The sequence below is a fragment of the Orcinus orca genome, chromosome 9, assembly GCF_937001465.1.
Source record: "Orcinus orca chromosome 9, mOrcOrc1.1, whole genome shotgun sequence".
In the NCBI taxonomy this organism is placed as follows: Eukaryota; Metazoa; Chordata; class Mammalia; order Artiodactyla; family Delphinidae; genus Orcinus; species Orcinus orca.
In genome coordinates this window covers 86,569,523-86,587,950 of record NC_064567.1, presented here as the reverse complement: position 1 = coordinate 86,587,950, position 18,428 = coordinate 86,569,523, and the positions used below count along the sequence as shown (strand labels likewise).

General features: G+C 37.4%; 2 protein-coding genes across 2 annotated transcripts in view; both read left to right on the top strand.

The window, feature by feature from the left end:
• RELN (reelin) overlaps positions 1-18,428 on the top strand; it is a 509,830-nt gene that overhangs the window by 1,195 nt on the left and 490,207 nt on the right. The gene's annotated exons all lie outside the window — the stretch shown is intronic.
• LOC117203713 (uncharacterized) overlaps positions 1-18,428 on the top strand; it is a 1,186,790-nt gene that overhangs the window by 902,911 nt on the left and 265,451 nt on the right. The window lies entirely within an intron of this gene.

Here is an 18,428-nt window from a genome sequence, read left to right as displayed (position 1 = left end):
GGACTGGAAGTTCCTTATAATTTAAAGGTACCTTTTAAAAAAGGATCATTCTGGAGTCCTTCATCAAAATGAAACATGATCGAAGAAGGACAGTTTAGCTGCAAGCAAGAGAATTTTCTGTAGTGCGTGCGTTTTTGATATTTGAAGCTAGTAAATCGAGTATGTGGGAAAATAAGATATTGTCTATTTTCTATTACTTCCGCTGGAACTCCTGAATATTTCACTTCTATGGAGCTTTTAAGCGGTGACAGGCACTGTTTAATTAGAATTTCAAGGCAAAAATACTGATACCCAACTATTGTCTAGTGATTTCCTATTATAGTTTCCATCTCTTGTAGGCTAACAGTTATTGGTATAGCAGGAGATAATCCACGGAGCAGCTGGCATTTCAGATAAACATGGATATAAAAATGATAAGAATCCTTAAACTTTCTATTTAAAAAGCCCTTCATATCTGCTTTAAAATGTTTAGCCTAAATAAATGCTTTCTAGAGATTGAAAGTAGTGCTTTTACAACTTTCTTGTGGCATGGTGTCAGCCTTGTCTGTAGAGCAGGAGTCTAATTCGGTTGGAATTTTAGACTTTGGAATATTAAATTTCTGCAACTAGTCCCTTCTTTTAAAATGCTTATTGTATTCTCTTTCCAAGAATGGTCTGGTGTTTCTCTGAGTTCATGAGAATCTTTTGAGAAGGACCAGCCAATATGATGGCAACCCAGACCTCACCCAAAGACTGATTGATTGAGCTTGTCACTTAGTGTGACCTTTAGTAGAGGTGCTTGCCTGTTATTAGCTCTAAGTGAGAGTGGTAGGTAAGTGAGTCAAGGCTGGGCTAAAAGGTGTGATTGTCAGGTTGTGATGGAAGACCTGTGATAACACGTAGGCTTTTTTTTTTTTTTTCCTGTTTTCCATATCCTTTGTAAGGTGCCAGCATAGATAACTTAAAAATACCAAAATATGACATAGCCTTTGCTTTTGCTATAAAGCTAGCAAGTATAAGTCAGCCTAAGACTGACCATAATCACATCTTAAGTCAGAAAAGGAAAGAATGATAGAGAGTAAGAATACAGTGTAATACTTCAGGTTGCGTATTGTGTGGGAAAGTCTCAATTTCTACCTCTTCTATCACCAGAAAAGGTAGAGAAATTTTATTATGTAAGTTTAAGAAGATCGAATTATTATTATAAACTTTGAGAATGGTTATTGTAAGATTTTAAATTCCTGTTAACCTGTTTTGTCAAATATTTAGATTTTGAAACTGGCTGTAGCTATAGGCCTTCAGTAAGAGTTTTTCCTTGTAAAATTTTCTACAGGTAGAAGAAATGTTTAAAAATGAAATGGTGCTTACATGTGTCTCCTTTTCTTTTAGACTTTTGGAAATTAATGTTACAAATTAATTATGTAACATCTATTTAAGAATTGAACTGTTGATAGGAAAACTTAACCTAATATACTTTGGTATTAGCTCATTTTATAGGAGACCAAAGTAGGAGGTTATTCAGCCAAATTTTTTTAAAACCAAGAAATATGTAAAATATTAGCTTGAGACTTTATTTGTAATCTTCCAAATCTCTAAAATGTAACACTTATGTTAGGAAAACTCAGTCTTATCTATGATTTACATCGAAGTCAGCATTTGAGGGAATGGTTTTTGTGTGCAGCTAATGGCTGTTAACTTTTTTACCTAAAGGAATGCATTGAGATGTACAGTGGTACCTAACACAGGACATGATTGTAGACCAGGCTGTGTCAGCTGCCCTCTGAGACTTGTGTTGTGAGACAGAATATGAAATGGAGAAGCAAATATCAGAGTTCAATATCATGGGTCTCTGTACGTGTCATATTTATTTAGAGATTTTTGTTGAAAATCTTTTGAAAAAAAAAAGCAACGAAAATATAATACAAAAGAATTTGAAATTTGTGTGTCTACAGAATTGTCAGATATTTCCAGTGTTAAGTAGTCTATCCATCTGTTTGCAGTTTTGGCAACTCTGTAAACAGTGCATGGTTACTTTTGCTAGTTCTCGTCACTTGTTCACTTGGTACCTCTGTTGTCATCTTCCTATAGCTTTTAAAATCTGTTGTCTGTGACTTTCTTGAGATGACATCGTTGGTCACAATGAACTATGGTGTCTTTGCATGATGAGTACATGCAGTTTAGAAGCTCAGCAATAAGAGGTTATATATATGTATATGTATATATATATCATGTTGAATTAGAAAAGTCTCAGGGTCAGAACATTTTTTTCCTAGAATTTCCCTCTTTTGCACAAATCCCAAAATATGGTCACTTTCCATAACATGATTTCCAGGCCCTGTTTTTTTTTTGGGGGGGGGCCAGAAAGTTGCAAATGATGGGAAAATAGGAAATGGAAACCCAGATGGTCCAGTCAGGTAGCCCTTTCTCTTTCCCAGCCACACCTGGCTGTTCACTGCTCCTTCTCCTAAGGACTGGGGCAGTATTGTGAAACATGCAAAGGTCGAGTTGATGTCTGCACCTTTCCTTTCCTCTGATAATCCCTCTTCCTGACCCCCACTCCTCAGGCTTTTGTTTAAAACTCCTCCCCCAACCAATTTGTAGTGACTGTGACTTGTCAATGTTATATTCTCCCACAATCTTAATTACAACTATGGAAAGATGTTTTTCCCTTTTTGTTTAAAAGAATTTTGGCATCACTGAGCAGGCAGATAATATATTTTGAGATAGAAAGACTTTTAGGTAACCCTGAAATCCTGTAATGAGGACCTGCCTACTCACAAGATGGGCTTTATTCAGTCACCATCAAAAAGGAGAGGTCAGACATAAGAGAAAATATTATCTGTGAAAGCCAAGCATAAGTAAATGAGTCTGTGGAAAGTGCTTGAGCTTTGGTGAGACAATTTATCTGAATTTCTAAAAAGATGAGAATCCCCTTTATTAAGGTGGCAGAAGGTGGGGGAAATGTTCCATTACAGTGAAAAATATGCTCTAAAATATTGATTGAGGGAAAAAAATTGTCTTAAGCAGAACTGAATTGTTAATAAAGCATGGTGCTTTAAAAAGGGGATTTGATTGTATTTTGTAAATCCAATATCACTATTGGTAGTCCTTTTGTGCTACATTTTCATTCTATTATTTATTTAATCCTATTGTGGGGTGGGTGGGGAAATCAATTTCAACTGCTAAAACAGAATGTTTACCTAAAAAAGATATAATCAGGATAAAGTACTTATGGTATTTTGTTGTAAGAATTGCCACTGTTCCTATTATACATACATGTGTTCTGGAATCAACTGGTTGCTAATTAAAAATCACTGTTCAAAGGCAGTTGCAATATAATGACTTTTCAAGAACAAGACATGATTTTTGGTAATATACTCTAGATTAAATTCCTTTCAAAGGAATGATTTTTTAAAAAAATTTGAATTAAAGTTATCTGCTATTGCTAAGGTAACTAACTGGCTTGTTGATCGGGTGAGTGGATATTTGTTTTTTATATGTCTCTGATTCTGGAATCAGCATATTTAAACTCAGAATCATTTGTCGAATGCAGTTTATAAGTGAACTGCACCTGTGTCCTGCTTGCATATGACTTTGAAAATTGAACATTTAAAGCATTTTTCTCTACTTGTCTTATATTTCATCTCACTCTCTACAATTTATTTCAAACATATTTTACTAATGTGGTTCAGATCATTTCTTAAATCATATAAATATTGCTTTAATATATATTCCCTGTGTGAGTTTCAATTCCAGTCATACACTAAAAAAATCAGGTCTTTAGAATCATAATTGGAAACATCTAATTTAGGCAGGTATTCTTACTTCAGTCACAGCACTACAGTACTAGAAATTATTTAATTAGAATATTTTCCTCCAATTTTTATGAATCTTTATTTTAAACTATTATTTTTAATTTCATTAAAAATGTTAAAGAGTAAAATAAGAAAGTTGTATCATTGTAATCATACAAGTATATTTTTTACAGAACCATCTTATTCTAATAAATTTGTCTTTTCATCTTTAAAAGTGAGTGATAGATATCTTCACAAGATTTTAAAGTCAATACTATTGACTTTCAAATTTTTTCATAAATTAGTTTCATTCAAAAGACAATATCTAAAACCTATCTTTGATTTATTTTTTTCCCTCTCTGGAATTGGTCAACTCTATAGATGATCTGGGAACCTTACATTATCAGTTATTTAGGATATGTTGCATATTAAGCCATAATTGTTCCTCCGATGACTTCAAATGACACTTTGACAGTTATTTATTATGTCTTTAACCTTCACAAAGTTGTTGATACATATATATTTGAAATATATTTCAGATAGCCTTTACATTAGAGAAGCATAAATAAATTGAGCTACTGGTGCTTTTTGAACATTGGCATTTAAAAAAAAATCTTGTATATATTCTCACACAAAAATATAAAGTTCTTCCTTTTTTTTAAAAAAGTTCTTTCTTTTTTAAAAAGTTCTTTATGCCGTATGGAAATAGAAAAAATGGATAGCCCTGCACTCAGTGCGTTTGGTTAGAATGGACATGTTCATGTAGGGCTTTAAACTATGTCTGGGTAATGACATAACATACATATGAAAAGGAAAATTCATTTATCTAAATATTTTGGCTTCAAGAATAATTTGGGTGATTAATCCACCTCACCCCTACCCCACCGATTTTAGAGTTATTTATATTGAATAAAATAACCAAACTGTATAATTTCAATCTTATCAGCCTTAAACAAAGAAGTATTAAAAACACATTTTCAGAACTTGGAATTGAATTTTCAAATATGAAGATTTCATAATGACTGTTCAAACACAAGAGTGGTGTGTTAAAAAAAAATATTCTTGGCTCTCAGGAAATTCCACATGAGGTAATCTCACTTAGGTGTCAGTTGTGTAGCTTAGAGAGTAATTTTCCCCACGGTCACCTGCCATGCCAATCTCATTGAAGGCAGAGCTTCTGAAGGGTTGAATGCTGTGCCTACAGGATAACCAATTATTTTAGAGAAACACGTGTGCTTCTCTAAAACTACACACATTTTTTCCTTCTTTATTCGATTTCTGTAGGAGCTAAGTGTAGCAACTGGATTTGGGGGTGTGCAGAAGGGTCACTACACATGTACAGATGTTGATTTGTGGCTTAAGGCAGCTCTAATCATTCAAGGAAACAAAGCTAAGGTAATTAGATAGCTTTTGAATGCCACAAAGAGATAGTTATAGGAACTCTGAGGTTCTGAAGTAAACATTGAAAACTCAGGTTATCTTTTAATGCTAATTTAGCTTTCCTTAGAAACATAAAACTTTGTTTGGAAAGCAAAATAAATTAAATTTTATTGATTAAAGGATTCCTTGAAACTATAGAAGAACTCATGAGTGTTTCGAATAGCCCTGGTTATTGATGTACGCCGGTGCCCACATACCAAGTTACATGAAGAAGGAGTGATAATAGTTTACCATTAAGTGCTACCCTTACCTCAGAATCGTCTCTCTCTGCCTTTCCTGCTCTGCCCCTCTCTCCTTACACCTGTATCTCACCTTCTTTCTCCCATGACCCCTCTCTTCCTCCTAAATTTTCTCATTTTCCTTCTTCTTTTGCTCCTTTCCTCCATGTCACAGGGCCTTGTCTTCCCTCTCCTCTTCCTTCCTCTTTTCTGCTTCACAACTTGATTCCTTTGCTCCTTCAATTCTTTCTCTTTTTCTTTCTTCTCTTCAGATTTCCTATCACCAGCTCTACCCCTTTTTTTCCCTTGAAAAATATTGGTGTATATATATGTATATATTATATAATCAGTATATATTGTACTGATTGGATGTTTACAATAATAAAAGTGGGTGAGTAGGCATTTGTATTTCTCTCAAAAAATTAATGTCATCTTTCTGTGACATGCACGTGCCCTTTTTAAAAATCATGGGTTAGTTATTCCTGGTGGGAAAGTAGGCTCTTCTTCCTATACTGTAAAATCTCTTAGAAGAACTTTCAAGCCAGTAGCTGTTTAATTCTGAGTTAGCTACTTACTGCCAGCTATGGGGTCAAACTGCAGAATCAGAAGTCTGTGCATGGAAGCACATATATACACCATGAGGGAGAGTTGTAGAATTTAGAAAAGTGCACACTGAATTAGCTTGAATCTAAAAGGCAGCTCAATTTTGAGATGTCTTGAATGCTTGAGTGCATAGAGACTCTTCTAGTAAATGCATGAGGGCTGTCTCTGTCATCACCACAGTCACCTCAAGTTATCTCCTTTACTTGCTGGTCTCTTTGCCAAGACTTGTAACAGTTGCATAGCTATGAAATAGTGATGCCACCTTTTTAGGTAGCTGGCACTTAACAGACAGGTCGAAAAGGGGGTGGGGGGACTTGGTATGAACACTAGATTGGGAGTCAAGAAGGGAGGTGTGTTGCTCTGGGGTATGTTCCGCAGTCTTTCTTCAATAAGACATATTTTACTGTTTTGTACCTGTGAACTCTAATGTCTATTCCAGCTCAAAAATTCAAAGATTCCTTGGCTGAGAGCTCAGACTTATACTAAAAAGAAAGTCTAGGGAGGCACAGTGATGTAGTGAGAAGAGTTCAAGCTTTGGCTGCAGAGAGACCCATGCTTATATCCTTTCTCTGCCACTTATTAGTTGTGTGCTTTCAGCAAGTTACCTACCCTCTCCTAGCCTCAGTTTCCTCGTTTCTAATGTAGAAATAACAGTATCCATATTTGGGGGTTGCAATTATTAAATAAGGTAATGCATATATTAGATAGTAGTTATTATCATCTGGTACAGTCACCCAGCATTAGATAAGGATATTTGAAGCATTGGATATACAGATAGGAGCTCTTTACCCGTGCCTGTTCATTTTGTGCCTTGTCAACATGTGGCCCATTTCAAGGGAAATTCCAAACTGAGTATATTAAGGAGGGTCACAAAAGTAAAAAAAAAAGTCTCTTTGTCACCAGATATGTATGATCAGAAAGTGTTTCCCAGACAAAATAGATATGACTTGCCTAGCATTAAACAGTTGATGAGTGTAGTTCTAGTCTAACCAAAACTTTTATTAACTTAGCCAGTTCCAAAGTCAGACCTTCCTGTTCCTAAATTGAGTATGTTTCCTTAGTTGATGGCCGTGATAATAACCAAACTTTGTGTATTTAGGTGGTAGTCTAGGAAAGATGCCAAGATAAGTAAATAACATCAGTTTAATGTATTTTGTTAAATCCTACAATATATGTGTCTACAACCCCGTGTAAAATAATTTTAAAATACAAAACTGTTTCAACAAAACTAGAAATGAGAGAAATTGATTTTGATAGTGAACCCATAGTTCACCCCTCAGGGGCTGACTGAGGAAACTTAAATCCACACATGGTTAGGTGGTGAAGTAGAAGGCTAGTTCATTTACAATAAAACATATCCTTGTCAGGATAAAGGCATTGGCTGACCAGTGTATTCTGTCCACTGTATCAAAGTTTATATGGGTGGGCAAATACTATTCGTAGGCTGTTTGGCAGCATGGAGTTAGATCATCTCAGTGGCAGATTCCAGCACCTAGGAAAGCGTCTCCATCCAATCCAAGTCAGCGGGGCTGGTTGGCATTTTCCCTAGATTGTACTGGAGGAACACTGTCCTCTTTCTAGATTCTATAATGCCTCATTATGTGGCATGCATTGCTTGTTGTCTGCCCAGTGATTACTAAAACGCCCTTTCTTACTAACTGATTTTGAGAACAACTATGTGTCTAGTTAAAAATGCTTACCTCCAAGGCTCCCCTGCCATGTAATTTAGTGAGATGCAGTGGAAGTCTACCGGGTAGGGTCTTTAGAAAGATTTTTTTTGTTTTAATTAATAAAGATGATTTTTTTTTATAAATTTATTTAATTTTGGCTGTGTTGGGTCTTCATTTCTGTGCGAGGGCTTTCTCTAGTTGCGGCGAGCAGGGGCCACTCTTCATTGCGGTGCGCGGGCCTCTCACTATCGCGGCCTCTCTTGTTGCGGAGCACAGGCTCCAGACGCGCAGGCTCAGTAGTTGTGGCTCACGGGCCCAGTTGCTCCGTGGCATGTGGGATCTTCCCAGACCAGGTCTCGAACCCATGTCCCCTGCTTTGGCAGGCAGATTCTCAACCACTGCGCCACCAGGGAAGTCCAATAAAGATGATTTTTAAAAGGACTCAGCAAATACTTTTTGCTCTGCCCTTACCTATTTCTTCCAGGCAGGGTGTGGTACAACCATCTTGTGACCTTGAGGATAATGGTCCCATGCTAAGGATGGTGGACCAGGAGTTCTGAAGGAGACTGAGTCTTTATTTATACATTTGAGTGGCTGTATCAGCCCTGGAATACCTCTTCTGGACTTCTCATATCATAAGAAAAATCAGTCAGGTTCTTGTTATTTGCAGCTGAGTGCAATCCTAATCATTTCTTCTGAACACACAAATGACTCAGTTTACATTCTCTTTAAGTCAGTCACAATTCTTGTATCAAGCTCTGAACTGCTCTGGTTCTCCCATAGAATTGCATTTGGTAACCTTGATGGAACTAGGATACTTTCTAAGACACTTTTGATAATATATTTTCAGAATATCCTTCAAGATGTGCTACTTATGCAGGTGGCAAAAATAGTGCATTTTATATTAACTTTTTAGTAATGTTTTTTAGAAGGTAACCTGTGCCTGACCTCCAATTTCTGGAGTTTCTTATAACTGACAATTTATGCTAGTGAGTTTGTTTATGAACTTTGTTTCCTGTCAGTCCTATCTCTCAAAAATGCAGTATCACCATATGTAAATCCTGTTGACACTTAAAATACTTAGATGTGTGACATGGTTGTGAATGTGAGCTCTGCCCCAACCTTAACCTTGTTTGTTATGTCTGGCTCAGCCTCTAGGACCAAATCCAATAATGTCATTTCTTTTGCTTGCTGCATATCGACAGAGGAAACAGGCACCTCAGCCTTACCTTCAGGAACATGTAATCTTTTTGTTTAGGCCACCTTTGTTATGAATGTTGAAATATCCTATGATCATGGTTCCAGATATTTTCTTACTTCCTTTTCTCATGTAAACACTTCCTGCATCCTCATCCTGCAAAAAAATGTTATAGGTCCAATGAAGGTGATGGAGGAATATAAGAAAATTAGTTGGTTTTAGGCAGTTTTAGAAAAGTGGGTTCACATTCCCATTCCAAGCACTGATACTATCAACAATTTTTTTAAAAGGGTAACCCAAGAACTTATGCATAAATTAATAACAACAACATTAACAATAGCAAACTCTAGAGTAGCACTTATTATGTGTCAGGTACTGATCTATATGCTTTACGTATATTGATTCATGTAATTCTCACAACAACCTCATGAGGTAGGTAGTATTATCCTCCTTTTGTTTGTGGATGTAGAAAGTAAGTCACAGAAAGGTATTTTGCCCAAGATCATAAAGCTGTCATGCAGGAGTGCTCCCAGTCTGTATTGCTCCAGAATCCATACTTTTTTTTTTTTTTTGCGATACGCGGGCCTCTCACTGTTGTGGCCTCTCCCGTTGCGGAGCACAGGCTCCGGATGCGCAGGCTCAGCGGCCATGGCTCACGGGCTCAGCCGCTCCGCGGCATGTGGGATCTTCCTGGACCGGGGCACGAACCCGTGTCCCCTGCATCAGCAGGCGGACTCTCAACCACCGCACCACCAGGGAAGCCCCAGAATCCATACTTTTAACTGGTATGCATTTCTTTTTAGAAATGACAATTATTTCAAGAAAGGAATAGTAATAAGAAATAACAAAATACATTTGAAGAAAGAGAAAATAAGGAAAAGTAAAAGCTAATTTCGTCATTTAAAATAAAGATTGCAAAATCAAACCAGAAGGATGATATCCATGCCAAACGATGCCAGAATTGTACAGTCCTCAATATTTCTTGACTAGACATCACCTTCCAGATGAAGCACAAAGCAAAGATATCATTTAGTATACTGTTGACCTAAGGGAGTTAACATGCTCTCAAAGTATCACCACAAATACAAATATAAGAAAGTGATTTGCAAATTTTGCTCAAATTTGTTTTTAACATTTTGATGAATGTAATTTTAATGAAGATTTTCAAGTAAATAGGAAATTTGTTCTTTGACTCACTAATAGAACTTGAGAAGGACATGAATACAAGGGGAGAACTATAATTTAAGCAGAGAGACATTTAAAAAGATTTTCATTGACGTTCATCTATTTGTAATGTATTTCTTTCTTTAGGAAATTCCTGTGAGTGTTATCTGTTGGCAGGTAGAGCCTGTGAAATTGAGTGATGGGGTACACGGTGAAACTCCGGGTGACAAGCCAGATCATCCTGCAGTGTCTGACCTCGCTCATCAGAGGTCTGTTCTCACAGTGATAGTGACACCAGTGGGATAACGTTTGTTTTGTACTCGCCTTTGTAGGGTTATTTTTCATACGTGGATCAGACTTATAAAAATCACTTTCTGTTGAGCTTATTTTGAATGAGAAGAAAAGGGCTAAGCATCCTCTCCTGCCCTTGTTCCCAAATTAATTCACCTCCTGCCAAGGAGGGCAAAGGTCAGCCATAGGTTTTCTGGCAACCAGGTGAGGTGGCAAGGTGAATTACGTTAGTAATACCAATGTTTCCTGATTTGTCACCGTTATAGTTTATCCCAGAGTTTGACATCAGATCTGAACTGAGAGCCTCTGAACCCTGGTGGAAGCTAAAACAGACCCCTGGTGGAAATAAAACAGAGGGTGGAGGACAGATTCAGGGTAGGAGCTTCCTGTATGGAACTCATGGAGGTTCTCAGAGGGCCTGAAGGAGGCCCATGCTTTCACTAGGAGAGAAAAATTTGCTTCATTGGACATTAACAAAAGGACAGTAGCCTTTAAAAGCTATTATCAAAAACTGTAGAGAAGGTCCACATAGAGATCATTTCTTTCCTCAGGCGGGACACACCAGGTCATCTCTCCCTTTAGCATTCGCCTGTGAGCTGTGCCTAGCTGTAGCTCTAATGGCAAATCTGTGAGCCTCCAGGGTGGTGTAGGAAACCAAGAGGCTGCTTACGGGGTGATCTGACTTGATGCAGGTATTAAACTATTGAGACTTTTTCTCTCAAATATGAGTGCTTTATTTCAGCCTTTTAACAGAAACTGTGAGGCAGACACTTCAATCCCAAATAAATTGTGAAATATTTTTAACATATAGAAAACTACAATAAATTAAAATACAAAATTGGTATCACTAATGAGTACCCAAGGGATACCTATCTGTATTCATTGAAGTAAAATGAAGATGCTCTGGAGATCAAGTGCTTCACAGTTGTTAAAATAATACTCATTGATTTGACCCGCATTGCTGAATGATTTTTGCACGGCTTAGAAGAGTTTGTCCTGTCCCAGCTATGGCAGTGGTTCCTATGTGTTTCTACAACATAATGAAAAACACGGAGTCTCTGCAAACATAAAAGAGTAGGATATCTAGAGTGAGGTACATGCTTGATAGTCATCCTGTAGAAAAAACTGGTACAAAAAAAAGTCTATTACTTTGATTAGTTAAAGACAAATAAGTATTTCCAGTGAATAAAAAGAATGTTTCTCCTTAGAAAGATTTGTCAGTAAAAGATTTACAACCAGAATTTAGGATGGTTATTGGAATATTACCAAATAAAACAATTTCTTAAGCTTTTATTTTGCTTATGATAGCCTCTAAACCTTTATTTTTACTTACGTTGAGAAATGGACCCACTTGAAGATTTATGCATTTTATTGTGAGCTACCACAGAGCTGTACAGTTTGGAGAGTGGCAGGTGTGCCAGGGTACCCTGGCTGCCAGCCACAGAAACCAGTTCTGGCTAACTTGGGCTAAAGGGATTCATTAATAGGAGGTGGGTTAACTTGCAGAATGGAAAGAAAATCCAAACATTAGATTTAGAAATGATGATAGTGTATCAAGGAGCAGGGAGTGGTCAACTGCTAAAGGAATCGTGGTGGTAAGAACCATGATTTTCTGACTTTTTAAAACTTTCTGGCTTTTTTTCTGATTTTCAGCTTTTCTGGCCCCAAAGTTTGGATGAATCCTCTCCAACTCCTTTCCTTTGTTGTGTCGCTGAATTCTAATTCCTGGGACCACAAGTCTCATTGGCCGACCTGAGGTATGGCCATCCCATGAGATGGATGTTGAGGTCAGAGGGGTATCTCTCTCTGAAGCAGAATTGAGGTGTTGTTACCCCAAAGAAGGGAGAGTAGGTGTAAGGCAGGCAGAAACAACAGATGAGTGCCACAATATTCACGATATACGTTTAAGGAAAAAAAGGTGTGAAATGACCTCTGGGGTAGCAAGGTATTGACAACACAGGCCACGTGGAGAAGCCGTGCTCTCTGGGGTACTATAGCACCCTTCATCAGATGTGAAGATTTTAGTGATGTTTTGGGGAGTGAGGGGCAGAGGGCAGAATTATCTTTTTGTTATGCATGTAGATCCAACCTAACAGTGACTTATCATGCTCTTGTGTTTTTGTGAAAGTGTCTGATTCTCTTCTCAAAGCTGCACAGATTGCCTATCCCTGTACAAGACACCCATATTCACTGCGATGTGTATACTTTTCTCTTTACCTCAAACACCGAGGGATCTTAACATTCAGTGACCTGCAAGGGAATATCAAAGGTAAATTAGTGAGTGCATGTCTCTGCATTCATGCATCACTGTAGACAAACCATCCTGATATTCACTAGGAAGATGTCAAAATGCTTCTCTCAGTCCTCCTTTGCTCTTTCTTCTTCTTCTCCTTGACTCTGTGGTGTCAGGGCACCCAGGGCTGTGTCCTTTCTCCTTTTCTCTTTTTCATCTGCCCTATCTCCCTAGGGATGCCATCCATTCTGATGCCTTAAGTGCCAGTCTACATGTTGGTGACTCTCTCACAACTCCCTGAACTCCTGTGTCTTACTCTCCACTCAGCATCTCCACTTGGATGTCTATTGGCATCTCAAACTTAATATACCCACAAATGAGCTTCTTGTTTCCCTCATCCTGCCACCCCCAAAGTAGCTCCTATTCGAGTCTCCTCAACTCCATTATTGCCAACTGAGTCCTTACCGTTGTTCAGTCCCCAGACCTTCTTTCCCTAGCATCCCACATCCGATCCATCCCTAAGTCCAGCTGGCTTTACATTAAAACACACCCAGAATCTGCCATTGCCACCACCCTCTCTCACGTGGATTACAGCAGGCTCCTGATCACTTCTCCTGCTTCAATGCTTGTCACCTTCATTCTGGTCCTAACACAGCAGCTGGAGTGATTTGGTTAAAACCAACCCTCTGCTCCATACCTAGGACAACCATCCAATCCACCAAGTTGCCTGGAGAAACTCTGGTCTGCCTCTGTTTTCCCAAAAATATTGCCTGAATTTGAACAATAAAATCTTCTGTAATTGTATCCGTTCTTTATGTTGCTCCCCTTCTCCTTAAGAAGAAGAGAAAGTACTTGGTGTGGCCTTTAAGGCCCCATAGCACCTGCCTCCTCTGTTACTTTTCTGACCTCATATCTTACTACTTTCCTCTTACTCTTCCACTGAAATCATGAGGGCCTCTTTTTTGTTCTTCAGACACATGTGGGACTCAGTCCCATCTCAGAACCTTTGCACTTTCTGTTCCCCTTTTTAGCATGCTGTTCCCCAGATAGCCCCATGCTCCCTCCCTTCCTGATTCAGGTGTGTCTTCAGATGTCCCCTTTTCAATGAGTTCTTCCCTGTCCACACTCTTAAAGCTTTGTCCTCTCTTCTCCTCAGTATTCCGTATCCCCATGGACTGCTTTGTTTTCCTTCATAGGTGTTATCATCATCTATATATTTTACTCTTTACCTTGTTTGCTTTCTGTGACCATCAGCATAATGCCTTTAAGTTCCACAAGGCAGGGATTTTTGTCTGTTTTGTTTGCTGTTCTATTTCCAGTGCCTAGGATAGTGCGTGGCACATAGCAGGCACTTAATTATACATTTTGACTTAATGAATCAATGAGCAAAAGTAGCACTTGAGAATCCTGTCTCATCTCAGTTACATTTAAAATTGTTATGTGAAAGTGATATTCCAAAATAATTAAAGCAATCAGGAAGATAATTTATAAAGATATGTTTGTGAGTACAATTTGGCCTTTTGAATCCATGATAACAATTTTTAAAAAAATCTAAAAACTGTGTTTCTACTTTCCCACCCTCCAAACTTACAAAATTCTCATGACTTTTGTGAGACTATGCAACTTTATTTATAGTAGTCTGTTGGATTGGCTTTTCTTTAACTATATGTTAGCATATCCAGAAAAGTTCTCATAGCAATTAGTGACTAGAATTATTAATAGAAACTATAATAGACTTGAAGCTCTTATTCCCAGAAGCTCCTCTGTGCTGTACCATAAATAAATTTGAAGCAATTTTGATGAATGGGTATATAGTTTGCATTTAAATTTTCATCTGAATGGGAATAAATAATGGGAAGAACAGAGACCGAAATAGCTTGGCTCCGCACTCAATAGATATGTACCGACGTTAGAGAAAACACACAAAAAATGAAACAAAAGATTTCGCTTAAAAGATTTCATCTTTTAAGAGAAATCTATTTGGGCAGTGATGAATATATGAAGGGAACAGCAGCTGAGAATTCTGGCTTTTCATTACATTTTATTTACTGATACCTTGTAAGTTGACAGCATCAGAGGTTCCGTACTTACGGATTTCAACATGAACGTTTCCAGGAGTTGTGAGAACTGCTCCTCTTATAGATAAGATTGAAAATTCTTTTCCCCACTGTATTTCTAAGATACATGGATACTTTAATTTATAAGCCTTTGAAATCAGAGGAGACTTAGCTCTTAGGGATTTGTGGTGGCAGACAGCACACAAGCTGGGTTGGTTTCTGGACTTTGCATTTTCAAGCTACGTGGCCTTGAGCAAGTGACCTCACCTCTCTGTGTCTCGGTTTTCCCTTCTGAAAAATAGCAGTGATGATAGTACCTGGCTTATGGGTTTGTTATGAAACTTTAATGAGACAGTGCTTATAAAGAACAACACAGTGCCTGGCACAGAAAATAATGTTAGGTATTATTATTGTCACACACTTGCTGATATTTTTTTCCTGTGAGTAAATAGATCTATATTTACAAAAAAAGGATTTATAATCTTTTTTCTCTTAACATTATGTGCTCATTTTATTGATATTTTTCAAAAAAATATAATTTTAAGAGCTGCATAATACTCTATTGAATGGCTATAGCATAATTTATAAATTTATAAATGTTTGACATTTTTGTCATTTACATTTTGTTTTCAGTGTTATAAACACTATAGTGAATATCTTTATACATCTTTCCAAATTTGGCAAAATTCTTTCCCTCAGGTTGTCATGAATTTTTATATGCAGATTATGTTAGTAAATTTATGAAAACAGGTATATTTTTGTTTCTTTTGTTCTCTCATACTACTTTTGTGCTTGGGGAGTCTTTTCCTACTTAAAGATGAGATAAATATTTACATAAATATTTTCCCTATCTTATTTAAAATTGTGGATTATCATAACTCCATGCATTGTTAGTGCACTGATCTCATTTGTTTATGTTTCTTTTCTTGTGGAGCAAGTGGCTCCCCGAGAACCACAAAAGCACTCTCTGTTGATACAGTAACCTTCTGCCATTACCTGCTTTGTCTTAGCCACTATTCAAAATGCTCTTGAAAAAGCTGTCCCATGTACCATATGGATTGAATTATTGCTACTGACTGCAGTGGTTGAGTGCAAATGCCAGATGCCTTTACTTAAGCCTTCAGGGGACATTTGCTTTTTTCAGCAGAGTTTAGTTCACTCTCCTGCATAGAATTCTTTTTGGGATTCTAATATTCTCAGTTGTGAGCCACCACTGGATCAGAGAAATTGCTGACATCATGAATTTACTCTTTTGCTGATGGTACCTTTTCTGAGTGCCACTAATAAAGCACTTCTATCTAACCTTGTACCACATATATATTATCTTATGCCTACATACATTAGCAGTGTGTGAAGCAGCTACCTTTTTTATCCAAGAAAATATTAATAAACCAGAAAGTGAACACATATGAAATTCAAAGTGTGTAGGTTTCTTGTTCTTTCTAATTTAGCTCTCAAGCTACTCCTGTTACTCTCAAACTTCATTTTACCCTTTTTCTGTAAGCCTCTGTCTGACAGTGATGCTGCATCTCCTCATGGCCTTTTCTTTTCCTAAATCTAGTGGTGTCAAACATCAGGAGTCCTCAACGGCTGACTGCCCCCTCTATTCTAAACAGAAGTCAGGTGTCTGATGCCAGCAGTTGTGACATGGGATCTGCCCATACCTCACCTGCATTTCAATCCTGTCAGTGCGTTTCAGTGGGATAGTACTCTACCTCTTTGCCCTGTAATTCTAGGGATTACTCAGTGGGAAAATTTAGAAAGTTTAGTGTGTGAGGCAATGAAATCCTCTTTGATATGGTCCTGAGGACTGAGCCCTTCCAGTGGGAGAGAGGAAACTAACCTCTCAATCGAATCTCTTACTTGTAAGCAATCATGTGTTTTGTCTGGGTATGTACATCCAGACACAAATGGGATCAAATTATATCTAGCAGTCGGCTTTTTTTCACTCAGCTTGTGTTTTCAGTATTATGCAGTAAATGCAAAGCTTCATCTTTGTTTGGTGGCTATATAGTGTTGTATGGATGTACACAAATACAGAGTTGACTCTTCTACAACATGGGTTTGATCTGCATGGGTCCACTTATGTGTGGGGTTTTTCAGTAAATACGTACTGCAGTACCACGTGTTCTGAGGCTGGTTGAATCTGCGGATGCAGAACCATGGGTATAGCAGGCCAACTATAAAGTTTTACGTGGATTTTCGACTGAGTGGAGAGTCTGTGCCCCTAACCCCTTGTGGTTCAAGGGTCAGCTGTACTTAATTCCCCCCCTTTTTTTTTTTGAATTTCTAAAAAAATCTTGTTTGTACCAGCCTTTAAAAAAGTCAAAATACACTTAACACTAGAATTGTGATTTTATGCCACTTTGATAAATTAAGGGGGAAAAAAGAACGATAAGTACGGATAAGATTATGGATTTCAATATGGTCATCAAAGTCAAACTCTAGGAAACTTACTAAGTTGTTAGTACCTAGAAATTCTATGAACACACATAGTTTCTAAGAAACACATATCATTCCTCAGTTAGAGGTTCCCTCATTTCATTCCCATATTATAGAGCTTCTTTTCTTCACTTGTATAAACATTTAGGTTAGATGAAAGTATGACAGAAATCAGTAACAAGTAACAAACAGTGGGTAGCACTACATATATTGCATATAAAATGTTAGGAGACAACATGAGCAAAATTATGTCCTAAAACATATAGAAATTTAATGTAAAACCCCACTGGAAAATCCCATGGCTCTGTTGATCACACAAGAATCAATGCCCTACTATATATTAAATAGATAACCAATAAGGACCTATTGTATAGCACAGGGAACTCTACTCAATACTCTGTAATGACCTATATGGAAAAAGAATCTTAAAAAATGTGGATATATGTATATGTATAACTGATTCTCTTTGCTGTACACCTGAAACTAACACAACATTGTAAATCAGCTCTACTCCAATAAAAAGTATATAATTAATTAACTAAAAAAAGAATCAATGCCCTCTGATGAGTGCACTGTATGACTGAGGACAAACGGGAGATAGGACTGACCTCCTTTCACCTAAAATCATACAAACCTGTCCTGTTTAACTTAGCATAGAGACTTATTTTTCATATTTTTATTCATGACTACTGTCCAAACGCAAATAATCTGCATTCTACTTTGTCCATACATCCTCAGTCCAGTGCCCACTCATCGCAAATCTAAGACTTGGCCTGCTCTAGTTCCCCAGGCAACAGCCTGAGAATTTACCAAAAAAAAAAAAAGAATTTCTCTCAAAATCTTTTCTTTCCACAACTTTATTATCCAAATTCTCCACTGTAAAATGGCAGACCTAGATTCTTTTTTTTTAATTACTTTTTTAATTATGGTAAAATATACATAACATTTAACAGTTTTAACAGTTTTAAGTGTACAGTTTAGTGGCTTTAAGTACGTTCACATGGTTGTGCAACCATCACTACCATCCAACTCCAGAATATTTTTTCGTCCTTCAAAACTGAAACTCTGTACCCATTAAACAGTAATCCCCCATTCCACCCCACACCGTCCCTAGTCTCTGGCAAATGCTATTCTACTTTCTGTCTCTAGGAATGTGACTACTCTAGGTACCTCATGTAAATGGAATTACATGGTATTTGTCTTTTTGTGCCTGGCTTATTTCACTTAGCATGTCATTAAGTTTCATCTGTTTTCTAGCGTATATCAGGATTTCCTTCCTTTTTTTTTCATTTCTTTAGCTTTTTAATGACAAATAATACAGAACAGAGAAGTTAGCATA